This window comes from Neofelis nebulosa, chromosome 2 (genome assembly GCF_028018385.1).
Source record: "Neofelis nebulosa isolate mNeoNeb1 chromosome 2, mNeoNeb1.pri, whole genome shotgun sequence".
NCBI lineage: Eukaryota > Metazoa > Chordata > Mammalia > Carnivora > Felidae > Neofelis > Neofelis nebulosa.
Genome location: NC_080783.1, coordinates 170773762 through 170792735, shown reverse-complemented (window position 1 = coordinate 170792735; position 18974 = coordinate 170773762).

The window sequence follows — 18974 nt, the reverse complement described above, 5'->3', positions numbered from 1 at the left end:
CTCTACCTTTTTGCACTTGTGTCAATTTTTCTTTCTTTAGATGAGCTGAATTCACAAAGAGAGCACAGGCAAAGCAACTTGAAACTGCATTCTTTCAAGCTTAGTTATTTTAGAAAAAGGTGAGTCTCTTTTTCTCAGCTTCAGTTTGAAAAATCTCTAGGAAGGAATGATAAGGCCATCCCTTGGATGAATCACTGTGGCTAGGGAAGTGAGGAACTTAAACTGACCCAATCCAGATCATATGCCTTACATTTGTAACCAGAGATCTGGAAACCCTTACAAAATAGAGTCACAGGAGAGTCATCAGATGAGCAGCCATCACAATTTATGTCTGCAATTCTGGGTGTACTATTTTTTTATATTTAGAAAAACTGAAATAATGTCAAACTTCAACACATTTGCCAATGGTTAGTATCAAGGGTTCAGAAGCTTGCCTATTATACCGCATAAAGAAGCTAAGGTAGAAGTAGGCTTAACCTTCGATTGGTGAATATGGTTCAGAAAAGTAATGCACTATAGAGAAAAGCATATGAGGGTTCAGAAGAACAACAGAACTCTAAAGGGTAAAGGAAACATTTATAAGGTTAGTTTAGGAAACATCCAAAAAGAACTTTATGATAAGGTGGGGAAATCATTTCTCATTCATGAGCCACAGCCAGGAAATTCTTAAAACATCTAGACTATTTCACAGTTGGGCAAGACATAGTTTAATCTTGGAGTCATCTTTTTTTTTCTTTTAAGTTTATTTATTTTGAGAGAGAGAGGGAAAGAGAGAGAGAGAGAATGCAAGTGGAGGAGGGGTAGAAAGAGAGAAAATCAAGGAGGCTCTGCATCACCATCCCAGAGCCTGGTGTGGGGCTTGAACCCACAGACTGTGAGATCATGACCCCAAACCAAAGGCCAACACTTAACCAACTGAGCCACCCAGGCGCCCCTTGGAGTCATCTTTGAAGAGTCTTTCCACTTATTCTCTCAGCAAATTGATTATCAAATCCTGTCCATTCTCTCAACCTTCACTGGCTTCTCTTTATTTAAGTCATCTCTCGCTTGGATTACTGCACAGGTTTTCCAGCTGGCTTTCTGAACCAAGTCTTGCTCCTTGTGATGCAATGCTTATGTTTACTGCCCAGAATCCATTTCCACTTCTTCTCTGTAATTGTACCCAAAATCCCTTTTTGGGAAAAATTCGTCTCTTACTCTCAATCATATAATTTTGGTGAGATTAACCTCACCTCCAGTTCCAGAACTGGATTCTGGTTAGCTTAGCTGCTTAGTGAATTTCTATTGAATTAGTAAATCTACTGATTCACTCACTGAGTGAATTCACTTATTCTTCTGATCATACTGATTACTTTGGGTCAATGAGACAGAGTAAAATGTTTGTCGGGTGCTTCTGCAAGCTAATTTATATTCGTCCTTTGGATTTCTGTAGAAATGTCATTTTATCAGGGATAATTTCCCTAATCTCACAATTTAGGTTATCCTCTCTAGCTACACTCCTATAACTGCCTTTTGTAATTCACATTGCATTTCTAATTGTTTAAAATCTGCCTTCCTTTTTAAGAATATACACTCCCTGGATAATGCATGGCTTTCTCTCATACTCATTGCTATATTCCCAGAGTCCAGCATAGTGCCTGGGACCAAATACAGAGTAAACAAATCAATAGACCAAGAATGAACTTGGAGTTCAGAATCATAGAGAAGGCAAGAAAGTGTAATTTAAGAAGGAATGAGCATTCTACCAAATTTAGTTTAAACATCAACCTAAAGCTACCTGACATTAAAAAATCTGAATATTTTGAGCTAAATTCCGATTTAGACAGAGCTAAGAGAGGAAATTTGAAATCAGAGAGGCCAAATATTGTTTCCAAGTAAGCTTTTTTAAAAAAGGTTTATTTATTTTTTAGTAATCTCTACACCCAATGTGAGGCTTGAACTCACAACGTTGTAATCAAGAGTCACATGCTCTTGGGGCGCCTGGGTGGTTTCAGTTGGTTGAGCATGTGACTTTTGGTTTCATGATGACTCAGGTCATGATCTCATGGTCTATGGGTTCCAGCCCCTCCTCAGGCTGTGTACTGACTACGTAAAGCCTGCTTAGAATTCTCTCTTTCTCCTTCTCTCTCTGCCCCTCCTCTGTTCATGCTTTCTTTGCCTCTCTCAAAATAAATAAATAAACTAAAAAAAAAAAAAAAAAACCAACCAAAAAACAGGCATATGCTCTTCTGACTGTGCCAGCCAGGTGCCCCTCAAGTAAACTTTTTAAAAAAAATTTTTTAAGGTTTATTCATTTTTCAGACACTGAGAGAGACAGAGCATGAGGCAGGGAGGGGTAGGGAGAGAGAGAGACATAGAATCTGAAGCAGGCTCCAGGCTCTGAGCTGTCAGCACAGAGTCCAACACAGGGCTCGAACCCACAGACTGTGAGATCATGACCTGAGCTGAAGTTGGACGCTTAACCAACTGAGCCACCCAGGTGCCCCTCAAGTAAACTTTTGGCTACACTTTCCTTAATGATCTCTGTGAACTCATCCATGTCTGTGCTTGTGCATTGTCTATCATTTTGGCATTATCTTATTCATTAATTCAACAAATATTTATTCACTATCTCCTTCATTTATGCACTGCTATAGATGCTAGAGATAGGATAAATAAAAATGTGATCCTATAAGAAATTTATAGTCTAATTAGAAAGATGATGTGTAAACAAATTATAATATAACATTGTGACATGTGCTGAAAGAAGAAATTAGTGATTATTTATTTCTTTAAACATATGGTATTATTAGTCAGGGTCTTTCAGTTGCAGGTGACAGAAACCCAATATCAAATGGCCTAAGCAGAAAGTGGAATCTATTGACTTTTGTAACTAGGAATTCCAGGGATAGAGCTAGGCTAAGTGACTCAAATAATATTATTGGGTCTCTCTATTTCTTTCTAGATTTCTTTTTTTTTTTTTAATTTTTAATTTTTATTTATTTTCGAGAGGTGGGGGCGGCGGTGGGGGCAGAAAGACGGACACATAGAATCCAAAGCAGGCTCCAGGCTCTGAGCTGTCAGCACAGAGCCTGACGCAGGGCTCGAACTCATGAACCACAAGACCATGACCTAAGCCAAGGTCTGACGCTTAACAGATGAAACCACTCAGGTACCCCTCTGGATTTATTTCTTACTGTTTAGGCCTCATTTTCTTTTTCTGAAGATGGACTCTGAGTAGATTCTGTGGTGCCCAGATGCCACCTTTAGGATGAAAGCACTGATTTCCCTCCACCAGCTTTTGGGAGTGTTGGCTGCTAATAGCTCAAAGCAGAGTCCCAGAGTCTCTCTCTGGGAATTGCCCTTAGACAAAAAGAGGCACCTCAATCAAGGTTATACCTATTCCCTGGGAGCAACTTGCTCCCAGACTGATCAATGAGGGGTTCCAAGGCCTAGGCTCTTGCCTTGATTCAAGACATAACTGAAGGGCCATCTCAGCTTTAGAGCTACCCGTGGGATCAGTTGAGTCTGAGGAACTTGAGAAGATCTGACATTTGGTAGATCTGTTCTATGAATAACAGGGTTGAATATATTTTTAAATTCTGGTTATACAGGAAGAAATGGAGAGAAGTAAAGAGGATGAAATATAAAGTAAAATCAAAAGACTGTTCTGATTAAAGACCAAGAGCCTTGCCCTGTGACTTCTCTTCAGGATTCTGCAGATCTTCATCAAGTGCTTCTGTGCAAGTGGGTCTTTTGTGAAAGCAGTGAAGAGATTGGGCTTCCCCCCCGCAACCTCCCCCTCTCCCCAGATAGCCTGGGATGGGATGGAACTGTGGAGCATAGGTGTATTTAAGAATTTAGAAACATAATCTGAGGAAATGCATTCTAGAACTTTGCAGAGGCAGTAGATAGGGCTATAAACTCTATATGTTATAAGGTTTAACTGGTGAATATCTGGATATATTTTTCAAAGCAACAAATATCACTTGAGGAACTAATAGCAAAACTAATAAATGCCAATAAATCACGGTATAATAAAAGAAAGGTAAAATGCCATTGAAATTGAAAGATCTTAAGCAACTGATATATTAAAAGATGGATATTTATATGTCATCACTTAGCTTTCCAAGAAAAGTTAGAAGTTCATTCCAAGAAAAATTTTATTTATTTATTTATTTATTTATTTATTTATTTATATTTTCAATATATGAAGTTTATTGTCAAATTGGTTTCCATACAACACCCAGTGCTCATCCCAAAAGGTGCCCTTCTCAATACCCATCACCCACCCTCCCCTCCCTCCCATCCCCCATCAACCTTCAGTTTGTTCTCAGTTTTTAAGAGTCTCTTATGCTTTGGCTCTCTCCCACTCTAACCTCTTTTTTTTTTCCTTCCCCTCCCCCATGGGTTTCGGTTAAGTTTCTCAGGATCCACATAAGAGTCAAACCATATGGTATCTGTCTTTCTCTGTATGGCTTATTTCACTTAGCATAACACTCTCCAGTTCCATCCATGTTGCTACAAAGGGCCATATTTCATTCTTTCTCATTGCCACGTAGTACTCCATTGTGTATATAAACCACAATTTTTTTATCCATTCATCAGTTGATGGACATTTAGGCTCTTGCCATAATTTGGCTATTGTTGAGAGTGTTGCTATAAACATTGGGGTACAAGTGCCCCTATGCATCAGTACTCCTGTATCCCTTGGGTAAATCCAAGAAAAATTTTAAAAATAAATTTTGTTCATCCATCTATCATGACAGGCAAAAAATAATCAAAATTCTTGTTCCTGACTAAAACATTACCCAAAGTGTTCCCTTAGGTGTTATTCATTAAACAACAACAAACCCTCACAACTATCCCTGAAGAGAGACCTCTGCAAATGAATTTACAATTGTGGATTTTAAGTCCTTCTAGAAAATAGACAGATGAATTAGATAGTTTCTGGGGAGCCATTTCTATCTACCCTGTTACCGAGGTTTTTTGATGGTTTTGACTCGACTGGGGGTGGGGTGGGGGGGAAAGCACTGAGAATAAAACAGCAAATTAAGAGAGCCATCTACTGGCAGCTCACTGAAATCTGTTTAATTCGTTAGGCTTTTATGCCGAATATACTTCCATAAATAATACTATGATCAACTTTCTGGATAAAGTTAATCTCATGCTATACTTTGTATGAAGGAGGATAATAGTTATAACTTGAAACACAGATACCCATATAGAAGTTATTCTTTGAAATTTAGCCAATTTGGCTATTACACTAAGAATGATGATGACAGGGTAGATGATGTTTATTTAGTAAAGTGAATATAGTAAGAGCAGACAATGTATGTCCAGCACTGGTCCATGTACTTTCGTTATAGTAATTCTTATAATCCTCACAACAATCTTATAAAGTAGGTGCTATTATATTCTCATCTCACAGATGAGAAAACTGAGCACAAAGAAGTTAGTGCCTGCCGAAAAGTCAAGCAGCTAATAAGTGTCAGCACTTGGATTAGGACTCAAATAATTTGGCTGTACAGTCTATACTCTTAACTATAATATGATTCAAAAATTTGTTGAGTTCATATTATGTGATCAGCACTGGCATAACTTATCGAGAGACTCCTGAAATTAAGCTACAGATCTGGTGCAATTCCTATAAAAATTCTGACTTTTTTTTTTTTTTTTGCAGAAATTGACAAGATGGTCCTAAAATTCTTAAGGAAATGCAAGTCACCCACACTAGCCAAAACAATTTTGAAAAAGAAGAACAAAATTGGAGGACTCACATTTCCCAATTTCAAAACTTAATGCAATGTTACAGTAATGAAAGTGTGGTACTAGCATAAGGATAGGCGTATATATCAAAAGAATAGAGGGGTGCCTGGGTGGCTCAGTCGGTTAAGCCGCCGACTTCGGCTCAGGTCATGATCTCGCAGTTCGTGAGTTCGAGCCCCACGTCAGGCTCTGTGCTGACAGCTCAGAGCCTGGAGCCTGTTTCCGATTCTGTGTCTCCCTCTCTCTCTGCCCCTCCCCTGTTCATGCTCTGCCTCTCCCTGTCTCAGAGATAAATAAACGTTAAAAAAAAAAAATTAAAAAAAAAAAAAAGAATAGAGAGGCGCCTGGCTGGCTCAGTTGGTGGAGCTTTTGACTCTTGATCTCTGGGTTGTGGGTTCGAACCTCATGTTGGGTTTGAAGATTAAAATCCAGAAATACTCCTATATATTTTTGGGTAATTGATTCTCAACAGGAATGTCAATGCAATTTAATGGTTAAGGAATAGTCTTTTCAACAAAAGGCGTTAGGACAACTGGAAATCCACATACAAAAGAATGAAGTTTTACTTTCTTTTTTTATTTTTATTTTTTAAAGTCTATTTATTTATTTTGAGAGACAGAGAGAGAGTATGTGAGCAGGGGAGAGGCAGGAGAGAGTGAGAATCCCAAGCAGGCTTGGCACTGTCTGAGCTGACAGTGCAGAGCCTGAAGTGGGGCTCCATCCTTCAGACCGTGAGGTCATGACTGAGCCGAAATCAAGAGCTGGACGCTTAACTGACTGAGCCACCCAGGTGCTCCTGAAGCTTTATCTTCTATCATTTACCAAAAGGAAATCAAAATGGATCAAAAACTTAAATGTAAAAGAGAGAGAGAGAGAGAGAGACCTAAATGTAAGAGCTAAAACTTTCATGTTCTATCATCCTACCTTGCCAAAAAAAAAAAAAAAAAAAAAAAATGCTTTTATAACAACAAACTGAAAATTTTGCTTAAATTTATGGTTTTATGTAACTGAATGTCATCCAAATATCACAGATGATTGAATTTACTATTGTACATGTTTGTGCATCCTGCTGATGAGCTGGTGATGTTTGAATTAGTAATAAAAGAAATATATACCTAATTCATAAATCGTTGCATGCTGTATTAGCTTGCTAGGGCTGCCATAATAAAGTACTACAAATTTAGTGGTTTAAAGAACAGAAATCTATTGTTTCACACTTTTGGAGGGCAAAAGTCTATAATTATTTGAATTCCAGGTAAACTACACAATTTTTTCCTGAAATGCCCTTTTTACATGAAAAAGTAAGTGGCAAACTATGTTTATTCAGACTTTGGCATCTGACAGAATTTTTTTCAAAAACGAATGAAGTGAACCTGTTACTTACTTCAAGGAAAACTATGCAGTATTTTTTGCTGATAATAAAATTTGAGATTTTAAGTGAAAATTAGAATGCAGGAGAACTAGTTAGTATCTGCCATGGTGAACTTGTCAGCTCCCAAATACTTACACACCTTTCTGACAAGAAAAGTGCACGGTAAGGCACATTCCCACCTTAAGGTTTTGTGCACAGCCTGTCTCCTGTGACCAGAATGCTCTTCCCTCAGATCTGCTTGCCTTTATCCTTCATCTCCCTTAAGTTTTCATTCACATGTCGCCTTCCAAATGACGTCTACCCTGAGTGTCATATTTAAAATTGTAATCCACACCTCAGGACTCTTGAGCCTCCTTCCCGTCCTCTATTTTTCTTCCTCCCTCCATCTCCAAAGGACTTATCACTTTCTAGCATTCTACATAATTCACTTATTTTATTATTTATTTATTATTATTATTTTTTAAATGGTTTTAAAATGGTTTTTTTAAAGTGGTTCTTCTCTCTCTGAGAGAGAGAACCAGTGGAGGAGGGGCAGGGAGAGGGGAGGACAGAAGATCAGAAGTGGGCTCTGTGCTGACAGCCGCAATTACGGGGCTCCAACCCATGAACTGCAAGATGATGCATGACCTAAGCCAAAGTCAGACGCTCAACTGACTGAGTCACCCAGACACCCTTATTTTTAATCTTTTTAAAGTTTATTATTTGTTTTAGTAATTTCTACACCCAGTGTGGGGTTTGAACTCACAACCTTAAGATCAAGAGTTGCATGCTTTTTCTACTGAGCCAACCAGGCGCCCCTATTTTATTTGTTGTATATTCTGTCTTAACCAACTAAAATATAACCTCCTTGAGAAGAGGAATCACTGTTTTTGTTCACTGATATAACCCAAGCCCCTAAAATAGTGCCTAGCACATTGTAAGCAATGCATACAGATTCATTAAATTAACAAATGTTTGTAATATTTTATGTTAATATATTCATAAAAAGTTAAAGATTATATATCATATTCTTAGGGTTCATTATCTTGATTGTATTATATATTTCCTCAATGCCTGAATTTTTATCAAAGACTTAGGTTATTTTAAAAATCAGAATATACATGTGCCTACACATGTACGTATATGTATACACATATATACAAAAGTGCTTGTATATGTATATGTGCACACACACATGCACATATATATTTAGCCCAGCCCAAATTACCTTCTAGTCCAAGATGGAATTAAAAAAAAAAGTTTTTTAATCTTTATTTATTTATTTTTTTTTAATTTTTTTTTTCAACGTTTATTTATTTTTGGGACAGAGAGAGACAGAGCATGAACGGGGGAGGGACAGAGAGAGAGGGAGACACAGAATCGGAAACAGGCTCCAGGCTCTGAGCCATCAGCCCAGAGCCTGACGCGGGGCTCGAACTCACGGACCGTGAGATGGTGACCTGGCTGAAGTCGGACGCTTAACCGACTGCGCCACCCAGGCGCCCCAATCTTTATTTATTTTTGAAAGAGAGAGAGACAGAGTATGAGCAGGGGAGGAACAGAGAGAGAGGGAGACATAGAATTCAAAACAGGCTCCAGATTCTGAGCTGTCAGCACGGAGCCCGATGCGGGGCTCAAACTCATGAACCTCTAGTTCATAACCTGAGCTGAAGTCAGATGCTTAACCAATTGAGCCACTCAGGTGCCCCACCAAGATGGAATTTATTCTGAGGAATTTATTCCTCTTGTATGTCACAGTAAGACTTTGTGTCTTTATTTAAAGTCCTGTTCACACTCTGCTTTGTTTTATAATTCATCGTGTATATGTTTGTCTCCCTCAGTAGATTTCAAGCTCCTCAACAGCAAGAAAATGTCATGTTCACATAGGCACCTGGCCAACTCAGTATTTAGCCATGACTCAAAGATTAAGCATTTTAAAAACTAGAGTAGATTTATTTTGAAACTGGCATTTGTCACTCAATGGTACAAACTTTGTGAATTTAAGTAAATAATAATTTTCAACTAAGCACTGGGACTTAATAAATATGATCCTTCCTAGCTTCTGTGTTTCTGTAGAGAAGTCAAAAAGAATAAATATCAGGAGGTGTTCTCTTGTGGCAGCCTTTTTTTTTTTTTTTAAGTTTATTTATTTATCATCGAGAGAGACCGAGACAGCACAAATGGGGGAGGGGCAGAGAGAGAAAATCTCAAGCAGGCTCCGCACTGCCAGCTCAGAGCCCAACGCTGGGTTTGAACTCAGAAACTGTGAGATCATGACCTGAGCCGAAGTCAAGAGTCAGACACTTAACCTAATGAGCCACTCAGGTGCCCCATTGTGGTTGCCTTTTTACTCTAAAATATATCAGTCTAAGGGCACCTGGGTGGCCCAGTCGTTAAGCATCCGACTTCGGCTCAGGTCATGATCTCATAGTTGGTGAGTTCAAGTCCCACATCAAATGAGCTTGAGCCCAGCTTCGGGTGAGCAGGAGCCCCGCTTTTGGTAAAAACACAAGCCCCGAGGGAGCCCCGCTTCTCTCTCTCTCTCTCTCTCTTTCTCTCTCTGTTCCTCGTGGGATTCTCTCTCTCTTCTTCCCCTTGCTCACTTGTGCCCTCTCTCTTGAAAAAAAATGTGTGTGTCTCTCTCTCTATATATAGTTTAATATAAACTACAGCTTTTGTGATACCAAGGTTTAATATTAATATCAACTTATTATTAAGTTAGTAATCCCTTTATATTTATAAAATAAAATACAGATTGTAAATCATTTGTAAATGCAGCAGGAAGAAAAAAACATCATTCAAAATTTCATCATCTAAAGGCAACTACTGTTGATATTTTTACCTGCATTTCTTTTTAAAGAATATTTTTTTTTAATTTTTTTTAATGTTTTTTATTTATTTATTTTTGGGACAGAGAGAGACAGAGCATGAACGGGGGAGGGGCAGAGAGAGAGAGGGAGACACGGAATCGGAAACAGGCTCCAGGCTCCGAGCCATCAGCCCAGAGCCTGACGCGGGGCTCGAACTCACGGACCACGAGATCGTGACCTGGCTGAAGTCGGACGCTTAACCGACTGCGCCACCCAGGCGCCCCTTACCTGCATTTCTTGATATTTTTCTTCTAAGTGTTTTTTTTTTTCATTTGTTTGTTTGTAAGAGTTGTGATTATTTTACCAACATAATTTTTTAGCCAGCCTTTTTTTCACTTGCCATTAGTACATGAAGCACATTTCCATGTTATTATGAACTATTCATAAACATTATTATTTGAATCTTCCCCCAGTTCAAAGTTTGAGACCTGGATTTTGGTTCAAGCGACAAACTGTCAGTATTAGACTCTTTCCTCTTTCTCCAGGTTCGCTGAATTCTCAGTGTCCTAACAGCCAAAAAAGTTAACGATTTTCTGTTAACAGAGATAGAGATGGAGAAAGAGAGAGAGGGTGGGAGGGGAGATAGAAAGAGAGAGAGAGAGAGGCTTTATATACTTATTTATTTATTAAGTGTTTATTTATTTTGAAAGAGAGATAAATCGGGGTGGGGGGGAGGGCAGAGAAAGACATAGAATTCCAAGGAGGCTCCATGCTGTCAGTGCAGAGCCCGATGCAGAGCTCGATCCTACAAACTGTGGGATCATGACCCAGGCCAAAATCAAGAGCCAGATGCTCAACTGACTGAGCCACCCAGACTCTCTGACAGAGGCTATATTTAGATTCAGAAGAATCTGAAATTGGGTCAGGCTAAAATTTAAACTAACAGAAATAATGTTTACGAACAGTATTTAACTTGCTGTCTTCCTGGAAAGCAGTGTAAGGTAGAAAGAAGAGCATAGGTTTTTTTAAAAAAATAATTGGAAAAATAGTTAATTTTCATAAGAATGGAAAGAATAAAAAGGAGAAAGAAAAATGTGAATTTTGAGGTCATACTGACCAGAGTTCAAATCATCTAAAAGTTGAGTAATGTTAGAGAAGGAAAAGAGTATAATATTTACTGCCTAAGAGGTTCAAGGTGCCTTAAACACATCAGTTATGCAACTAGCCCCAGGCAAGAGGAATCATTGTTCTATGTCCCCAAGCCTTAGAGGGCTGCATATATAACGTACCCACAAAAACCATACTAAATACACAAAAGTGTCTTTATCATTCTTTAACTGGTTCTCAGCACTAACTTAGTAGGATCTCTTACCCATAATATTTGTTCTCATGACTAATATTGTTTAGGCCCCAAGGAAATGATTCTCACATCCTTTGCCCTATATAATGCAACAGTGTTAAAATGCTGTAATGGTTTTGAACTTTGCTGGTGGCAACATCAAAGATAAACACTGTCTCAGGGTATGGAGAGGATGTGAGTGGTAAATGCTTAGGTAAGAAAAAAAAAGACAATTAACTTGTTAAATACTTTCTCTCAGAAAGCATGAATGCAATAGATTTTTTTTTTTTTGCAATAGATTCTTGAATAGCAAAGAACCATTTCACCATAAAGCTAGTCATTCATTTCCTTGCTTCAGTTCCTATTGCATTTTGTGGTTCCAAGGTACTTAAGTACTTAAGAATTAGCATGATATTTGCAACAACTGTATAAGGTGACTATGTAGGTATTTTTATTTTTTATTTAAAAAAATTTTTTTAACGTTTATTTATTATTGAGGGGCAGACACAGAATCCGAAGCAGGCTCCAGGATCCAGCTGTCAGCACAGAGCCCAATGTGGGGCTCAAACTCACAAACCAAGAGATCATGACCTGACCCGAAGTCAGACGCTTAACTGACTGAGCCACCCAGGCACCCCTATGATGGTAGGTGTTTTTAAAATGCCCTCCAATGATCCCTGCTTCCTTGTGTGTATGCCCTTTTGTAATCGTCTCTCCTTGAGTGCGGGCTAGATGGAGTGGATTGTTTCTAACATGTAGAATACAACAACAGTGATGAGATGCTACCTGTATGACTTCCGCGGTGGCTCAGTCGGTTAAGTGCCTGACTCTGGATTTCGGCTCAGGTCATGATCTCACGATTTTTGGGACTGAGCCCTGCATCAAGCCCTGCATCAGTCTCAGCACTGACAGTGGAGAGCTTGCTTGGCATTCTCTCTCTCTCTCTGTCCATCTCCCTTTGGTGTTCTCTCTCTCTCAAAATAAATAAATTAATTTAAAAAAAGATTCTCTCTCTCTCTGCCCCTCTCCCCTGCTCACACACACTCTTGATCTCAAATTAAAAAAAAAAAAGAAAAAGAAAAAAAAAGACTATGACTTCTATTTTGCTAGCAAACTCTCTAGTGCTTCTTGGCTCACATGTTTTGAAGAAACAAGATGCTTTCTGGCAAAGAAATGAGAGTGACTATGACTAATAGCCAGTGAGGAACTAAGGCCCTTAGTCCAACAAAGAACTGAATCCTGTCAACAACCACTGAAATGAACTTGGAGGCACATTCTTCCCCAGTCATGCCTTCAGATGGGTCCATAGACCTTGGCCATCACCTTGATTACAACCTTGATGGACATCAGGAAGCAGAGAACCCAGCTAAATTATGCCCAGATTACTAATCCCCCCAAATTGTGAATTAATAACTGTTGTTCTTTAAAACCACCAAGAAATGGGTAATTTTTAACACAGAATACATAATTAACACAGTGGCTATTTAGCATTTTGTAATTTGAAACATTTTTTATTACTCTTAAGTGTGTGTGTATATGTATATATATCTATATATGTAGGTATAGACATAAAAATACATTTTAATTAGCATAAAATATGATTAGTGATGTTGAACATCTTTTCATGTGCTTATTGACTACCTGTACATATCCTTTGGAGAAGTGTCTATTCAATTTCTTTGCCTATCTTTTAACTGGGTTGTTGTCTTTTTATTCCTGATCTGTAAATTCTTTCAATATTCTGGATACTAGACCTTTATCAGATATATGGCTTGCAAATATTTTTTCCATCCTGTGGACTGTCTTTTCACTTTCTTCAAAGGGTCCTTTGATGCATGAAAGGTTTTAATTTTGATGAAGTTCAATTTACTTATTTTTTTAATTAAAAAAATGTGTATTTATCTTTGAGAGAGACAGAGACAGAGCATGAGTGGGGAGGGACAAAGAGAGAGGGAGATACAGCATCTGAAGCAGGTTCCAGGCTCTGAGCACAGAGCCCGATGAGGGCTCGAACTCACAGAGAGATCATGACCTGAGCTGAAGTCAGATATTTAACTGACTGCACCACACAGGCACCCCTCAATTTCATACTTTTAAAGGCTGAATAATATTGCATTGTACCTATATACATTTTGCTTATTCATTCACCTGTGTATGAACACTTGGGCTGCTTCCATCTTTTAGCTATTGTGAATAATACTGCTATGACCAGGGTGTACAGCATGAACTGTTTTTTGTTAGAGAGAAAACAAACTTTCCCCAGAAGCTCTCTAGCAAATTTTCCCTCACATCTCATTGCCTGGAATTGCGTCACATATTCATGCCTAAACCAAGAGAAATGGGCCACAATGTTTAATTAGGGTCTAAACTTTAGGCAAATCATAATTTATGTCTTGTAGGGTTTGAGGAGGGAGTAGAACTCCCCAGAAGCTCTGGGCTGTAAGGAGGATGGTGGATTCCATTATAAAAGAGGGATGTCGGGGCGCCTGGGTGGCTCAGTCGGTTAAGCATCTGACTTCAGCTCAGGTCATGATCTCACAGTCTGTGAGTTCAAGCCCCGCATCGGGCTCTGTGCTGACTGCTCAGAGCCTGGAGCCTGTTTCAGATTCTGTGTCTCCCTCTTTCTCTGACTCTCCCCCGTTCATGCTCTGTCTCTCTGTGTCTCAAAAATAAATAAACGTTAAAAAAAATTAAAAAAAAAAGAAGGATGTCAGATGTACAGATGGCCAACAGGCACATGAAAAGATGCTCAACGTCGCTCCTCATCAGGGAAATACAAATCAAAACCACACTCAGATATCACCTCACGCCAGTCAGAGTGGCCAAAATGAACAAATCAGGAGACTATAGGTGCTGGAGAGGATGTGGAGAAACAGGAACCCTCTTGCACTGTTGGTGGGAATGCAAATTGGTGCAGCCGCTCTGGAAAGCAGTGTGGAGGTTCCTCTGAAAATTAAAAATAGACCTACCCTATGACCCAGCAATAGCACTGCTAGGAATTTATCCAAGGGATACAGGAGTACTGATGCATAGGGGCACTTGTACCCCAATGTTTATAGCAGCACTCTCAACAATAGCCAAATTATGGAAAGAGCCTAAATGTCCATCAACTGACGGACGGATAAAGAAGTTGTGGTTTATATACACAATGGAGTACTACTTGGCAATGAGAAAGAATGAAATCTGGCCTTTTGTAGCAACATGGATGGAACTGGAGAATGTTATTTCAAGTGAAATAAGTCATACAGAGAAAGACCGATACCATATGTTTTCACTCATATGTGGATCCTGAGAAACTCAACAGAAGACCAGGGGGGAGGAAAAAGAGGGGGGGAGTTATAGAGAGGGAAGGAGGCAAACCATAAGAGACTCTTAAATACTGAGAATAAACTGAGGGTTGATGGGGGGTGGTGGGGAGGGGAAAGTGGCTGACAGGCATTGAGGAGGGTACCTGTTAGGATGAGCACTGGGCGTTGTATGGAAACCAAATTGACAATGAATTTCATATTAAAAAAAAATAAAAGAAGGATGTAAGCGTAAGCAAGTCAGTTACACTCTCCACTGCCAAGAGCAGTGAAAGTGACACACACAGGTTAAGGTGAATCTCAGATTTATATTGAATTTCTGTTTTGAAACTTTGAGGCTGGTGAACAGACAGGAACATATTCCTGTCATCCTTGGTCATCATCTTCCTTTTTGTGTTCTCACCTGTGCTTCCTTTCCCCTAGCCCAATCCTCTACTTTTCTCCCTCTGAAATCTTTCCATTCCTTCTTTCATGCTCTAATTTGCTAAAACCTAGTTCTCCTCATAGAATTCTTATTTCACATCCTGGTTTTAATGAATGCTGACTTTTCTCTGAATTCGGTCTCCCTGAAACTTTCTTGAATTTATGTGGGTTGGTTTTTTTTTTTTTTTTTTTTTTTTTTTGGTCTTTTTGTTCTCACTTACTCATGCACACCAGGTCCAGAGATGAATTCAGCTTTCTCCTCATTCTGTAATCCTCTGCTCTTATGTAAAAATCCTATTCCCTGAAGAATTTTGAGACATTTGTATACACCATTCTCTACCCTACCTCACTTCTGGCTAGGAGCTTACATCTCTATCTGCCTAGCTCACAATCTTATCCATGCCCATGTTTTGTTTTTTTTTTTCAATTGTTATTTAAAGTTAATTACTCCTAAAGGTATATATATTCAGCTCAAATCTTCCTCTTAAACTTCATATCTAACTGTCTTCTGGACATAGCCATCTGACAACTCTTAAGCATTCCTTTTTTTTTTTTAATTTAATTTATTTATTTATTTATTTATTTATTTATTTATATTTTGAGAGAGAGAGAGAGAGAGAGTGCAAGTGGGAGAAGGGCAGAGAGAAGGAGAGAGAGAGAGAGAATCCCAAGTAGGCTCCACACTGTTAGCACACAGCCCGATGTGGGACTCAAACTCACTAACCGTGAGATCATGACCTGAGCTGAAATCTAGATCAGGACGCTCAACCAACTGAGCCACCCAGGTGCCCGTATTTTTAATTAATTTATTTATTTAAAAAATTTTTTTTAATTTATCTTTGAAGGAGAGAGAGAGAGAGACAGAGTATGAGCGGGGGAGGAGCAGAGAGAGAGGGAGACACAGAATTCGAAGCAGGCTCCAGGCTCTAAGCTGTCAGCACAGAGCCCGATGCGGGGCTCGAACTCACGGAGTGTGAGATCATGACCTGAGCCGAAGCTGGACGCTCAACCAACTGAACTGCTCAGGCGCCCCTATTTATTTTTTTATTTTTTAAGTAGGCTTCATGCCCAGTGTGGAGCCCAACACAGGCCTTAAACTTACTGCCCTGAGATCAAGACCTGAGCTGAGATCTCAGATGCTCAACTGACTGGGCCACCCAGGTGCCCCTTGAGATTTTATTTTTAAGTAATCTCTACACCCAATGCAGGGCTTGAACTCACAATCCTGAGATCGAGAGTAGTATGCTCTTCTGACTGAGCCAGCCAGGCTCCCTAAGCATTCGTAATTCAACATCTGGAAAATCAGAAAACCAGAAACTTAGAAATCTTTCTTGATTCCTTCTCCTCTTCACACCTCTTCTTGATTCTATTATCCTAATATCTCTGACCAATTCTTTTTGCTCTTTCCTTATCACTATTTACTTCAGACTTCCCATTTTTTAAAGCTGAATTATGAAAACAATCTCCTGACTGTTCTTTCCAGCCCAAATCATTCCCTGTAATACCACAACCAGCAGCCTAAAATGTCATTCCCTAAATGGCTACCTATATAACCAGGTTAAACTCCAAGATTCTTATCACAGTACACACGACCCTTTTAAGGAAATAGTCCCCGACTGTCTTTCCAGTCTTGTATTGGACCATTCCTTCCCTCTCGTGTTCCAACTATAATGAATTTATGTTATTCCACATTGGTTGAGCCTCCCTCTTCTGAAGCTGGTTAATTTTTTTTAATTTATTTTTTAAAATTTACATCCAAGTTAGTTAGCATAGAGTGCAACAATGATTTCAGGAGTAGATTCCTTAATACCCCTTACCAATTTAGCCCATACCCCCTCCCACAACCTCTCCAGCAACCCTCAGTTTGTTGTCCATATTTATGAGTCTCTTATGTTTTGTACCCCTCCCTGTTTTTATATTATTTTTGTTTCCCTTCCCTTATGTTCATCTGTTTTGTCTCTTAAAGTCCTCATATGAGTGAAGTCATATGATATTTGTCTTTCTCTGACACTAATTTCACTTAGCATAATACCCTCCAGTTCCATCCACGTAGTTGCAAATGGCAAGATTTCATTCTTTTTGATTGCCGAGTAATACTCCATTATGTATATATACCACATCTTCTTTATCCATTCATCCATTGATGGACATTTGGGCTCTTTCCATACTTTGGCTATCATCGATAGTGTTGCTATAAACATAGGGTGCGTATGCCCCTTTGAAACAGCATACCTGTATCCCTTGGATAAATGCCTACTAGTGCAATTGCTGGGTTATAGGGTATTTCTATTTTTAATTTTTTGAGGAACCTGCATACAGTTTTCCAGAATGGCTGCACCAATTTGCATTCCCACCAGCAGTACAAAAGAGATCCTCTTTCTCTGCATCCTCACCAACATCTGTCGTTGCCTGAGTTGTTAATGTTAGCCATTCTGACAGGTGTGAGGTGGTATCTCACTGTGGTTTTGATTTGTATTTCCCTGATGATGAGTGATATTGAGCATTTTTTCACGTGTCGGTTGGCCATCTGGATGTCTTCTTTGGAGAAGTATCTATTCATGTCTTTTGCCCATTTCTTCACTGGATGTTTGTTTTTTGGGTGTTGAGATGTGTTGAGTAAGAAGTTGCTGCAGTGAAGGTCAAAGAGGTTTTTGCCTGCTTTCTCCTCAAGGATTTTGATGGTTTCCTGCCTTACATTTAGGTCTTTCATCCATTTTGAGTTTATTTTGTGTATAGTGTAAGAAAGTGATCTAGGTTCATTTCTCTGCATGTCATTGTCCAGTTTTCCCAGCACCACTTGCTGAAGAGGCTGTCTTTATTCCATTGGATATTCTTTCCTGCTTTGTCAAAGATTAGTTGGTACAGTTGTGGGTCCATTTCTGGGGTCTCTATTCTGTTCCATTGATCTGAGTGTCTGTTTTTGTACTACTACCATACTGTCTTGATGATTACAGCTTTGTAATAAAGCTTGACGTCTGGGATTGCGATGCCTCCTGCTTTGGTTTTCTTTTTCAAGATTGCTTTGGCTATTCGGGGTCTTTTCTGGTTCCATACAAATTTTAGGACAGTTCGTTCTAGCTCTGTGAAGACTGCTGGTGTTATTTTGATAGGGATTGCATTGAATATGTAGCTTGCTTTGGGTAGTATGGACATTTTAACAATATTTGTTCTTCTTATCCAGGAGCATGGAATCTTTTTCCATTTTTTTGTGTCTTCTTCAATTTCTTTCATAAGCTTTCTATAGGCTTCAGTGTATAGATTTTTCTGGTTAATTATTTTTATCATTTATCTCAGGAATTTCTCATCTAGGGTCCCTCAAATTGAGAGTAACTGACAATCCTTATTCTCTTAATACCTTGTTCATACTTCTATCATAATGTTTATCACACTGTATCATGGACTATAATTTTCTATCTGAATTCTCTTCATATTTCCAAAGTGCTGGGTATTTAGTAGGTATAACCTGTGAATATAGATCCTGAGCTGCATTTTAAGATGAAGGTTTATTTTGCAGCACTTGCTGAATGTGGTTATGAAAGGATTAGGAAGATGGAATAATATTGCATTCAGGAGGGAAGCTGAGTTCACTGAAGTTGTTTTCAAAATTATGGGGATTCTGTGCATGTTTGCAGGTTGAGGTAAACGGGGCAGTGAAGAAAGAGAGGTTGAAGACGTAGGAGAAGTGACAGAAATAAGGTCATTTGGGAAGGAGAAAAGGTTTTAAGTTATCCTCAAAATAATTTTTTAGCTTTTAGAGGCCTACAAGTTATTTGTCTCATTAAGGGCTGAGTTCATTTTATCTAAAGATAATATCCTTGATCAGGGATTTATGTTACACATTTACTTATTAAACAGAACTTTCATCTTTACTTGGGTCCAGGAGGGAGATGGATAAAGAAGTATACTTGGTAGAAGTTAAGGATTAAAAGTTCACTAACAAAAATCTGGAGTTGTATCACAGTCAATGCTACTAGAATGGCTGGTATACTTTCAAAGGA